Source organism: Mya arenaria, chromosome 10 (assembly GCF_026914265.1).
Source record: "Mya arenaria isolate MELC-2E11 chromosome 10, ASM2691426v1".
In the NCBI taxonomy this organism is placed as follows: domain Eukaryota; kingdom Metazoa; phylum Mollusca; class Bivalvia; order Myida; family Myidae; genus Mya; species Mya arenaria.
Genome location: NC_069131.1, coordinates 46,390,974 through 46,402,022, shown reverse-complemented (window position 1 = coordinate 46,402,022; position 11,049 = coordinate 46,390,974). Strand labels below are relative to the sequence as shown.

General features: G+C 33.3%; 1 long non-coding RNA gene across 4 annotated transcripts; it reads right to left on the bottom strand.

Annotated features, from left to right (window-relative positions):
• Positions 1-825: 825 nt before the first annotated feature.
• LOC128206279 (uncharacterized) lies at positions 826-10,745 on the bottom strand. 4 transcript variants are annotated; one of them, XR_008256430.1, is made up of 7 exons: positions 10,651-10,732; positions 10,332-10,398; positions 7,621-7,767; positions 6,462-6,545; positions 4,703-4,819; positions 3,639-3,724; positions 826-993 (listed from the first exon to the last, which is right to left on the bottom strand). It is a non-coding gene; the product is annotated as an uncharacterized LOC128206279 (long non-coding RNA). The 4 variants fall into 4 exon arrangements; XR_008256432.1 differs by having other exon boundaries at positions 7,621-7,864; positions 10,651-10,708; XR_008256431.1 differs by having other exon boundaries at positions 7,621-7,864; positions 10,332-10,745.
• Between the last annotated feature and the right edge of the window lie 304 nt (positions 10,746-11,049).

Below are 11,049 nucleotides of genomic sequence, written 5' to 3'. Positions count from 1 at the left end.
TTGTATATATTTGTGGGTTAAGGAGAGTCATCAGAAAATGGTAACACTTTTAAGACAAACTAACAATTTTCAAACCATAGTTGATCAGTACAATAGCCATCAAGAGATTGAAGAATATCCGAATAGATGTAAATTAATTCCCTTTTTAACCGCATATACAGGACTTAAAGAAGAGCCCATAGTACGAGAATAATCAACGTCCAAGACATTTTTTATTGGATTGTCAATAGTGGTATATAACAAACCGAACAAATTGGATATTGTAAGTCTGTGCTTAAACAGTTGTCTAAAGTGTTTAAAAAATACAAAAAATGGCTCAAGCTCAGATACGTTTTTCTAACCAGTTGCAGACATATTTGAGAGGTTTTGGTTTTGAAAATGTCTCTTGGTCACCAATCAGAAGGGAAATTACATGTTACATGCACACTTGGTGATAAATTTGTCATAGTTGTGAAAGAGAGACAGCAACGCATTAAAATAATATTTAAAAAGGGTCACCAAAGTCTTCAATTACCATTTGATATTTTTGAAACTCTCTGTGATATGAAGGAAAGTGTTCAGTTATTGGCTTCATTCTTACACGGACAGTCGAAATGACAACTTCAAAACTATTAGAGTTTGAATATAGTTCTCCAAGCATGCTATTCTATCAAGACAGACTTAAAACGTTCGACATGTGGCCACCTCAAATAGAACCAAACAAGTTCGAATTATCTTCCGCAGGATTTTATTATACTGGCAGAAATGACACAGTAGAGTGTTTTTCTTGCGGTTTGCGATTACATCAGTGGCAGAAAGGAGACGAGTCGTTGTTAGAACATAAAACACATTCTCCAAGTTGTTTATTTTTGAACATAATTGGACATCATAAAAACGACATTTCATGGCAGCATAAGGACACCCGATCTTCGTCCTCCAATGACTCATCCCGAGCACCATGGACGTGGACCGAACCTCTGGCGGGTTTTCAATATGGCGATATCCCCGGATGATCTGAAAATTCAAATTTGAATTTTTCCGTTACCATATGTAACTATAAAAGACATACAACACAGCACAAACATTCAGTGTTTCATCGACATTTGATGTGATCATATCGCAGCAGAAAAACTTAACATGGATTGCAGTGAACTATCTCAAGATATTTATGAAAATGAACATTGTGACTCCAAAACGAATGTTATGGACACTACAGAGATTTATACTCCAGTTTCTACAAGTGTCGCGCTAATGAATTCATACTTTGAATTTGTATATGCGAAGGCACTGTGTGAGGTTATGGGTATGGTGACTAGACAACTTTGTTATGGTTGCCAGATGGATCTCCCATCTCAAAAAGATCACGATTGTATCATGGATACAGACCCTGATGATGATGAGTATAAAATAGAACGTTACTTTAGTGACATGCTAAACGCAGTTAATGAAAAAAATATACTACAAAGTTGGGAAGAAATTGTGCGCATTTCAAACATTTCCTCTGAAATGATTGATTTACACAAACATTTGCTAGAGAACAATGACTATCTGCAGATAATGAAAACCGAGCGGTGGTGTGAAAATATGAAAAGAATGGTGTTGACAATCAATCGCATTGAAGATCGACTGTTTCGTCCATCACGTTGAGCAAAAGAATATTTACATCACAACAAAATGGACATATTATGCAATGTTGTATGTGTTTTACTGCATTTTTCTTCAAAAAAAGAATTCATGAGAAATTAAGAACTCTGGCATTGTGTGGCGTAAAATGATTTGTTATATTTATTACTTCACGAATTTCCTTTTTGCATGTTTCAAATAAATATTTAATTCACTTTATGTACATGTATGTCATTGTATGTATATGCTTGTATGATCATATGCTGACTTATTTTATACATGTTTAGTTTCAAATAAATGTATTTATATCTATACATGTTTTCATTTCCTTGCTTTAGTTTAATTAACAACCCATGTGTCCCATAATATAAACTACTTACAACGATGATCATGTTTAATCATGGATAAAACGCAGAAGGAACATATCCTATCACAATATTATTTCGATTCTAAAAACGCAGGCAGCTTTTTGGGTGCAAAAAAGTTACACAGGATATTAAACCAAAACTATCCAAGAGTATTTACAACTTATTTCATACAGAAATGGCTCAACAATCAAGATTCGTATGCCATTCAACGTCAGGCGAGACATACATATAAAAGACCACGTGTTGAAGTGGCGGGTATGAACGATCAGGGTGATATGGATTTAATGGCAGTTGATAACATTGCTAAATACAATGATGGAGTTAAATACCTACTCATTGTTATAGATATATTTTCACGTTTTCTATCCGTTGGACCCTTAGTTAATAAAAAATCTAACACGGTATTGTTAGCAATCAAGGATATTCTTAGTGTTCATAAGTTTAAAAAGTTAAGAACGGACCGAGGTTCTGAATTTATCAATCGTGAATTAAAAGCGTTTATGCAAAAGAAGAGAGTTTACTTGTTTAATACACAAAGCACCGCTAAAGCAAACTTTGCAGAGCAAGTCATTCGTACCCTTCGTGGTATGATATTTAGAATGTTAAGATATCAGCGAAATTATAGATATATAGATCACCTTCAAGATATTGTAAATAGTAACAATAATTTCCCCTCATCGGAGTTTGGATGGATTAGCACCAAGTGATGTTACAAAGAAAAACGAGACACAACTTTGGAGTAAAATGTATCTAAAACCTAAAAAATTCCCCAAAACGCCTCCTCGCTTTAAATATAAAATTGGTGATTTGGTTAGATTAAGTTACACGAAACATCCCTTTAGAAGAGCTTATCAACAACAATATACTACAGAAGTTTTTCAAATAAAGAGCAAGATTTTCAAACAAGGTTTTCCATTGTATAAGATCATAGACTTGAATAAAGAACCAATATCAGGTTATGTGAATCAAAATGAAATAATTCCTGTTGATAAAGATGCAGACAGTCTTTGGTATGTTGATAAAGTTTAAAAAAAGAGAAAAGTCAAAGGGAAATTAGAGTATTTTGTTCGATGGGAAGGATTTCCAAAATCATTTGATAGCTGGATTGATGCAGATCAAGTTCAAGAACAATAATAATGGAACGTTATGTGTTTGTGAGAGACAATGAGAGCAATGATATTTTTATTGATAATAAACCGTATAGCTTTAAAGTGCAGTTGAAGTTACCACTTCATTTTGATGGATATTGGAAAGTAGCTTTAAAAGAAATCTGTTTACAAACAGACTATAAAGTTAAAAAGAAGGATTTAACTGACACCATATTTATTTATTCGAATATATCTAAAGAAAGCATTGCAAATGGCAGTGAACACGCATTACTGAGAAGAGTGGAAAAAATTACGATAAAAAATGGAGTTATGTGTTTGATACTCCATTTTATTTACCATTAAATAAAACAGAGTTTCGGGAAATGGAATTTGATATAAAGACAGTAGACAACAATTTTGCAACATTTGTTGATTCACCGGTCTACCTCACACTTCACTTCAAACGTTACTCATTTTACCCTAATTATGAATCGCTCTAAGTTGTATGTACCAAACCCAGAAAAATGGATTAATTACTTTAAACAAAATAAATCACAGGTTGGGAAAGGATTTGCCATACCTCATAAGGCTTCCGCAGAGAGCAGCGACTTGACATTGAACGTGACTTCCCCCACACAGCAAATTGTAAATCAAGCGAAAAGCGAACTGAAACGAGAAGGTATAAAAACACCTGAAGTATCATCTTTTTCGCATACATCATCAAATCAGTCAAACGTTAAGGGTTCAATCAAAAAGGTAAAACAACACGGAAAGACAGCGAAAATAGATCAAAATACCACCAAAATAAACGTTAAAAAAGGATTGAAAAAAGCATCAAAATCCGTGAAAAAGACATCAAAAACTACAGAAAAAAACTTTAAAAACGGTGCTACATAAGTGAACAGAAAAACTTCAAGACCAGTCCAGGACATATTCACTTATTAAAAATGTCATACTTTTTACAAGATGGATTTTCTGAGGGTGTTCCAAATGAACTATTATTATTTGATTTACCACCTACACAAGTTGCTGTCAGTGATGTGCATTACCAAGAAATTCGACCTTTATCACAAGTGTCAGATGATACTCCTATCGAGTTCCAAATAAGTGGACAAAATTCAATGGACTATCTCGATCTTCGAGGAACACAATTATGTGTGAAATTAAAAGTTACTAATCCAGATGATAGTGATATTACAAGTGTTAAAGTGGGACCTGTAAATTTATTCTTACAAGCATTATTTTCAGCCACTGAAGTCTCATTACAAAACAAAGCTGTAATTTCTTCAAATTACAATCCATATAATGCAATGATTCAGACTTTGTTACACAGCGGTCATGATGCTAGCCATTCGCAATTATTATCTCAATTATATATTAAAGATGATAATGACAGTACTGGAGCAGTTATTACGGATGCCAGCGCTGGTACTAATGGTCTCTTTTTAAGATCAGAATACATTAAAGGCTCCAAGATTCTGGAGCTTCAAGGACCAATATATCACAGTTTATTTACTATTAAACGCTATTTACTAAATCAAGTTGATGTCAAATTGAAATTATACCGAAGCTCTCCAGCATTTTGTTTATCAGCAGGGGATGCATCTCCCAACTATAAAATAAAGATTATAGACATTTACTTACTAGCAAAGAAGGTAAGAGTCAATCCAGCTCTTATTGTAGCTCATGCAGAGTTGTTGAAAAACAGCACAGCTAAATATCCATTTGACAGAGTAGAGTGTCGATCGCAAAGTCTTGCTGCTGGAAGTACAATGTTTACATGGGATAATTTGTTTCAAGGACAAAAACCAAACAAAGTAGTTGTGGCATTTGTAAAATCAAAGGCTTTATCTGGTGATTATAAATCCAATCCATTTCATTTCTTAAACTGTAACATTCAAAGCATATGTTTATATGTGGATGGTGTTCCAGTGTGGGGTAGCCCATTAAAATTAAATTTTGATGCATCTGAAGGGCAATCTTTTATGAGAGCCTACACAAACATGTTTCTAACAAATGGACAGTGGGGCAAAAACTCAGGACTGGATATAAATAGAGAGGACTTTGCCAAATCATCAACACTTTTTTCGTTTCAGTTAGAACCAAACTTTTTAGATGACAACACATTTCTTTCTCTTGTTAAAACAGGCAATGTGCGTTTAGAGGTTCAGTTTAAGACATCATTGACAGATACAACAAGTTGTATTGTACATAGTAGCTCTCCTGCTTTTTTTCAAATCAATTCACACAGAGACATAATTACAGAATGAATACATCCCAAATTCAGTGTTGTTTCCCTTTGCTAAGAAAGTCTGTACTTGGTGTTTATGCAGCAAATGAACTTCCTACAGAAATGAATATTCCATGTGGATTTATAGCAAAATACAGATGATCATACAAAGACAGGAAGGCATTGGTGTGCCTTTTACTTTCCAAACTCTACCACCATAGAATATTTTGATAGTTATGGAATGCCTGTCAACTACTTTAATGACTATTTCCCTCAATACACATCAACTTTTTCATCACTTATAACAAATTCAAAGCAATTACAAAGTTTGTATAGTGATGTGTGTGGAATGTACTGTTTATTTTTCTTGATTCATAGATTGAATGGTGTATTGTTTTATGATATTGTAAATATGTTTTCCAATGATGTTCATTGTAATGATTTATGTGTATACAATTATGTCAGTAGCATGTTTAATGACTGTGTACAAAATCAATGTGTTTTTAACCAATCATGTAGAGCATTAATAAAAAATGTATAACTACATTAAAAGTGTTGTTGTTTTTCAATCTTAAGATCATTTATATTGCTGAAGTCTTCGTATTAACATCATGACAAACACTGTTGTGAAATTTGAAAGTCCAGCTACTTGCATTATAGCTGGAGCGAGTGGAAGCGGAAAATCTACCTTTCTTTTTGAACTTTTTAAGAGTGCAAATTCCATGTTTAATGATGCTCCAAGAAAAATTATATACTGTTATTCAACTTATCAACCATTATATGACAGCATGAAAACACATGTGCAAAACATAGAATTCTTTGAAGGTTTACCATCTAAAGAAGATATGGATCTTTGGGCATACGACTCTGGATTTAAGATTTTAGTCATTGATGATTTAGTGCAAAAGGCTTCAGAAAGTATTGACATTGTGAACTGATTTACGATTTATAGTCACCACAAAAAATTTTCAGTGTTTTTTGTGGTACAAAATCTGTTTTCTGGAGGAAAGTATTTCCGAACTATTAGTCTGAATAGTCATTACTTTGTATTGTTTAATAACCAGAGAGACCAACTTCAGATTCAAACACTTGCTCGTCAAATGTTTCCAGGTGATTTAAAATATTTTATGGATGCCTATAAAAAAGCAACACAAAACAAATACTCTTACTTACTCGTTGATGTAAGCCCACATTCAAACAAGTTGTATAAATTGCGCACCAACATATTTCCCTCTCAGACGTTGATTGTCTTTCGACCTGAAAAAGAAAAATATGAGTGAAAAAATGGAAATGTAAAAGTATTTTTTAAAATTTCTCTTAAACACAATTGAAAATCAACAAAAAATGCTGATAAAAGCATTAACAAAATCACAAATGAGTGTGATTGTGGAAGTGGTTTACAATATTCTCATTGGAAATCTAAAAATTTCCGACAATATCAAAAAGTCATTGAAAAGATATAGGAATGTCATTCGTAAGTTTGTGGTAAAAGGGCTATCACAAAAAAAGAGAAGAGCTCTCCTCCTAAAATTTTTTAAGAAATTTATTTTATTAATACAACCTTATGAGTCATGGCTCAAGAACTAGTATTGATTTTAAAATCAAAATATGAACATATGAGGAAGGAATTTACAAAAAGTGATAACAATAACCAGTTTCATCATAAAAAATTGGAACAATCATCAATACATAATAAATTGAATGATGATACAAGAGATATTTAGGATACTTCACATCAAAAAGGAGGACAACTTTTAAATCCAAAGAAAAAAAAGTTTGTAAAACGATCAAATATTGTTTTTGAAAAAGCATGGCCTACTACAAAAGATTTATTAGAAACAAAAGGTCGTAAAAGAACAACTACAAAGACAGAACAATCACCAAAGAAAAAAATGAAAATTGAGCTTAAAACGACAAAAGCTATTGTTAGGAAAAAACCAACCCAAGAAAAGTGGATCGTTTACAATGTATAAGCGGGAAAAGGTAGAATATTTAAAGCATTTCTGACTTGAAGTGGGATCAGTTTAACATTAACCTTCAAACATGCATGATCAAAGTTTTAGTGATTACCTTACTTCAAAATATGCGCATGAATATGAGGAATATCAGAGACAAAAAAGGATAAAATTGGATTCAAAAATATTTGAGTGTGATACTTGTGGAAAACACTTTAAGAACAAGAATTCTTTGATATCTCATGCGCTCACACACAAAAGTTTTTACAATTGTGAAGTTTGTGGAGACAAATTTAAAAGAAAAGATTATCTTAAAAAACACTTGTCTAGAAAACATCAACAAACTTGTGGAAAAATAACTCCATATAATCAAATACCTCCAAGCAGCGACACCCAAAGCTCCTCTTCAACAAGCAATGTAGATCATACAACAGGACTTCTCACCACTTCACAACGAGCACAGCTACAGTCAGCTATCTACACCATCTTCTACTGCAAGAACACCGCTCTCTCCAAGTCCGCACCTTCAAAATGAACACAACTACAGTCAATTATCTACACCATCTTCGACTGCAAGAACACCATCATCAACACCAACTTCCACTGCAAGAACACCATCATCTACAACAATGAACCACAGTTATGAACATGCTATTAATGAAAACATTCAAGATTTCACCATACAACCAAATCAACATGAACAATATGATCTGCTGGCACTTTTTGCCAATGCCAATAAAAACATTCAAAATATTTTAGAAAAAAGACTTCAATTGTATCCTATTAAATGGTATTTATCAGTGCAGGTTGAGCTAGTGAAACACACAAAAGATGGAGACAATACATCAACTCCACATTTTAGATCTAAGAGTTATAGAAGTTTAAATTTGATAACATTTGATGAAAACAACTTAAATGAAGCATTTCAAAAAATGTTTGAAAGTTTTGAAAAGTACATAAGAGAAAGCTCTGGGTGGGTTCTCAAACAAGTATTAAGTATAACTGTGCACACTGTGAAATATTCTCCAGTGTCCGGATCTAGTTTTGTAGAGCTACCAAAGCCTCTTATTAACTATCAAAGTTTACTAAACATAAGAAATCTTGACCAAAAGTGCTTTCTATGGTGTTGTTTAGCATCTCTTCATCCCTTGGATTCCCCTCTGGTGAGTGATTATGAACAATTTGAAAATGAATTAAACACAAAAGGTCTGCTGTTTCCAATGTCATTGAATCAAATAAATCAATTTGAGAAGCAAAACCCATTTTTGTCTGTAAATGTGTTTACTTTTGAAGACAATGATGTTCTTCCACTACGCATTACAAATTGCCAAAACAGACTCCATCATATTGACTTATTGCTTTTGCAATCAGAAAACAGTTCACATTATGTGCTTATAAAAAACATAAACAGGTTTCTTAGTCATGGTAAGAAAGGACATCGTGCATATTACTATTGTCGATATTGCCTCCATGGATTTAGTAAACAAAGTTTATTAGATGATCACCTTTCATACTGTCAAGTCCATGATGCTCAAAAAATTGAACTTCCATCAGGAGCAGACTGCTTTCTTGAATTTAAAGATTATGAAAAAACACTGCGTGTCCCTTATGTTATTGTGGCTGATTTTGAAACATTAAATAAACCAATAGAGACTAACAACCAAACAGCTTCAACATCAAAAAATCAATTGTTAGAACCCTGTTCCTTTGGATATAAAGTTATTTCAACTGATTCAAAATTAACCAAATATACTGTTATCTACAGAGGTCCAGATGCACCCAAAAAATTGTTAGAATGTCTTTTACGAGAAAGTCATGAAATACAGCAACATATGGAAAATATCAAACCCCTAGTTTTAAAGGAAAGTGAAGAAAAACAGTTCGAACAAGCAAACACATGTTGTTTATGTCAAAAAGTATTTGGTAACAAGGAAAAGAAAGCAAGACATCATGATCACACAAGTGGGAAATACATAGGGGCTGCACATATGAATTGTAATTTACAATGTAAACAACCCAGTTTCATCCCAGTCATCTTCCACAATCTTAAAAATTTTGATGGTCACTTGCTTTGTCAAAGCATTGGTACATTTAAAAATTATAAAATCAATTGCATCCCACAGTCAGTTGAAAAGTATATCAGTTTTAGTATTGGAAATCTTAGGTTTATTGACTCTTTGGGTTTTCTCCCTTAATCTCTTGGGACCCTTGTAGATAACTTAGCTCAAAATGGCCCACAGTCTTTCCATCACATTCATTCAGAAATCAAAAATCATGGAAACCTCCTGCTAAGAAAGGGGGTTTATCCTTACGAGTTCATGACTGGCTGGGATAAATTTGAAGATGCTGATCTTCCAGCAATAGAGAATTTTTACTCTTCATTGACTGAGGAAAATATATCAAAAGAAGACTATGAACATGCAAAGCAAGTATATCAAACATTTAAACTAAAAAGTCTTGGAGAATACCATGATCTCTATCTAAAAACAGACATATTGTTATTAGCTGATGTTTTTGAAAATTTTCGTGATATGTCACTGAAGTGTTATGGTTTAGACCCTTGTCACTTTTACACCAGTCCGGGATTGAGCTGGCAGGCAATGTTGAAAATGACTGAAGTCACTCTAGAGCTCATGACAGACATTGATCAAATTTTATTTATCGAAAAAGGTATTCGAGGTGGTATTAGTCAAATATCAAATAGATACAAAAAAGCAAACAATGAGTATTTGAATGATTATGATCCTACAAAAGAAACCTCATTTCTAGCTTATTATGATGTCAATAATCTTTATGGTTACAGTATGTCACAACAACTACCAACAGGCTTCTTTAAGTTTTTACAGAAGGAAGAAATTGATACTTTTGAACCTGAAAAAATACCAGAGGATGGATCTAAGGGGTATATTTTAGAAGTAGATCTAGAATATCCAAAACATTTACATGACAGTCATAACGACTACCCATTAGCTCCGGAACGTAAATTCACACCCAATGAAAAATTATCTCCTTATGCTCAACATGTGTTGAAACATTTACACAACAGTGAGGAACTTCCACCCAGAGCAAAGATTGAAAAATTACTCACCACTTTAGAAAACAAACAGAATTATGTACTTCACTATCGCAACCTGCAACTGTATCTCCAACTCCGTCTAAAATTGAAAAAAATACATAAAGTATTAGAGTTCCAACAAGAGGCTTTCATGAAACCCTACGTTGAGTTCAACACCAAAATGCGACAACAAGCCAAGACTGCTTTCGAGAAGAACTTCTTCAAACTCATGAACAACTCGGTCTTCGGTAAGGTTTTTTTTTTGGGTTCGTGTTAATTATTGCGTTGTTATCATTTTTGTATGATCTGCCCGTATGTAATTTATACAATAGATTTATTGTCACTTCCATACCACTAATACTTATCTACAAAAACAACTGTTCAGGCGTAGTTTCACTTTTTGGTATTTCCTTCATCTTCAATCAGACGCTTACAAGTGCTCATGTACAATTAGGAACCTAAAGTAAAACTGACCAAAACTAACTACCGGCAAGTAAAAAGTGTATTTTTCGGTCCCATTTTCATATCCCTCATCCAAAACACAGGTATCTAAGATAACGACGGATACCATCATAAAAACATATATTGAGCAAATCAGAGTAAAGATTAACATGATGAAAAGTTACTTACCAAAAATTTTGTTTACTTTCAGGAAAAACCATGGAAAATCTTCGGAAGCATCGGTCCGTAGAACTTGTTCATACAGAAAAACGACTACAGTAGGTGTCATCCAAACCCACTTATAAGATGC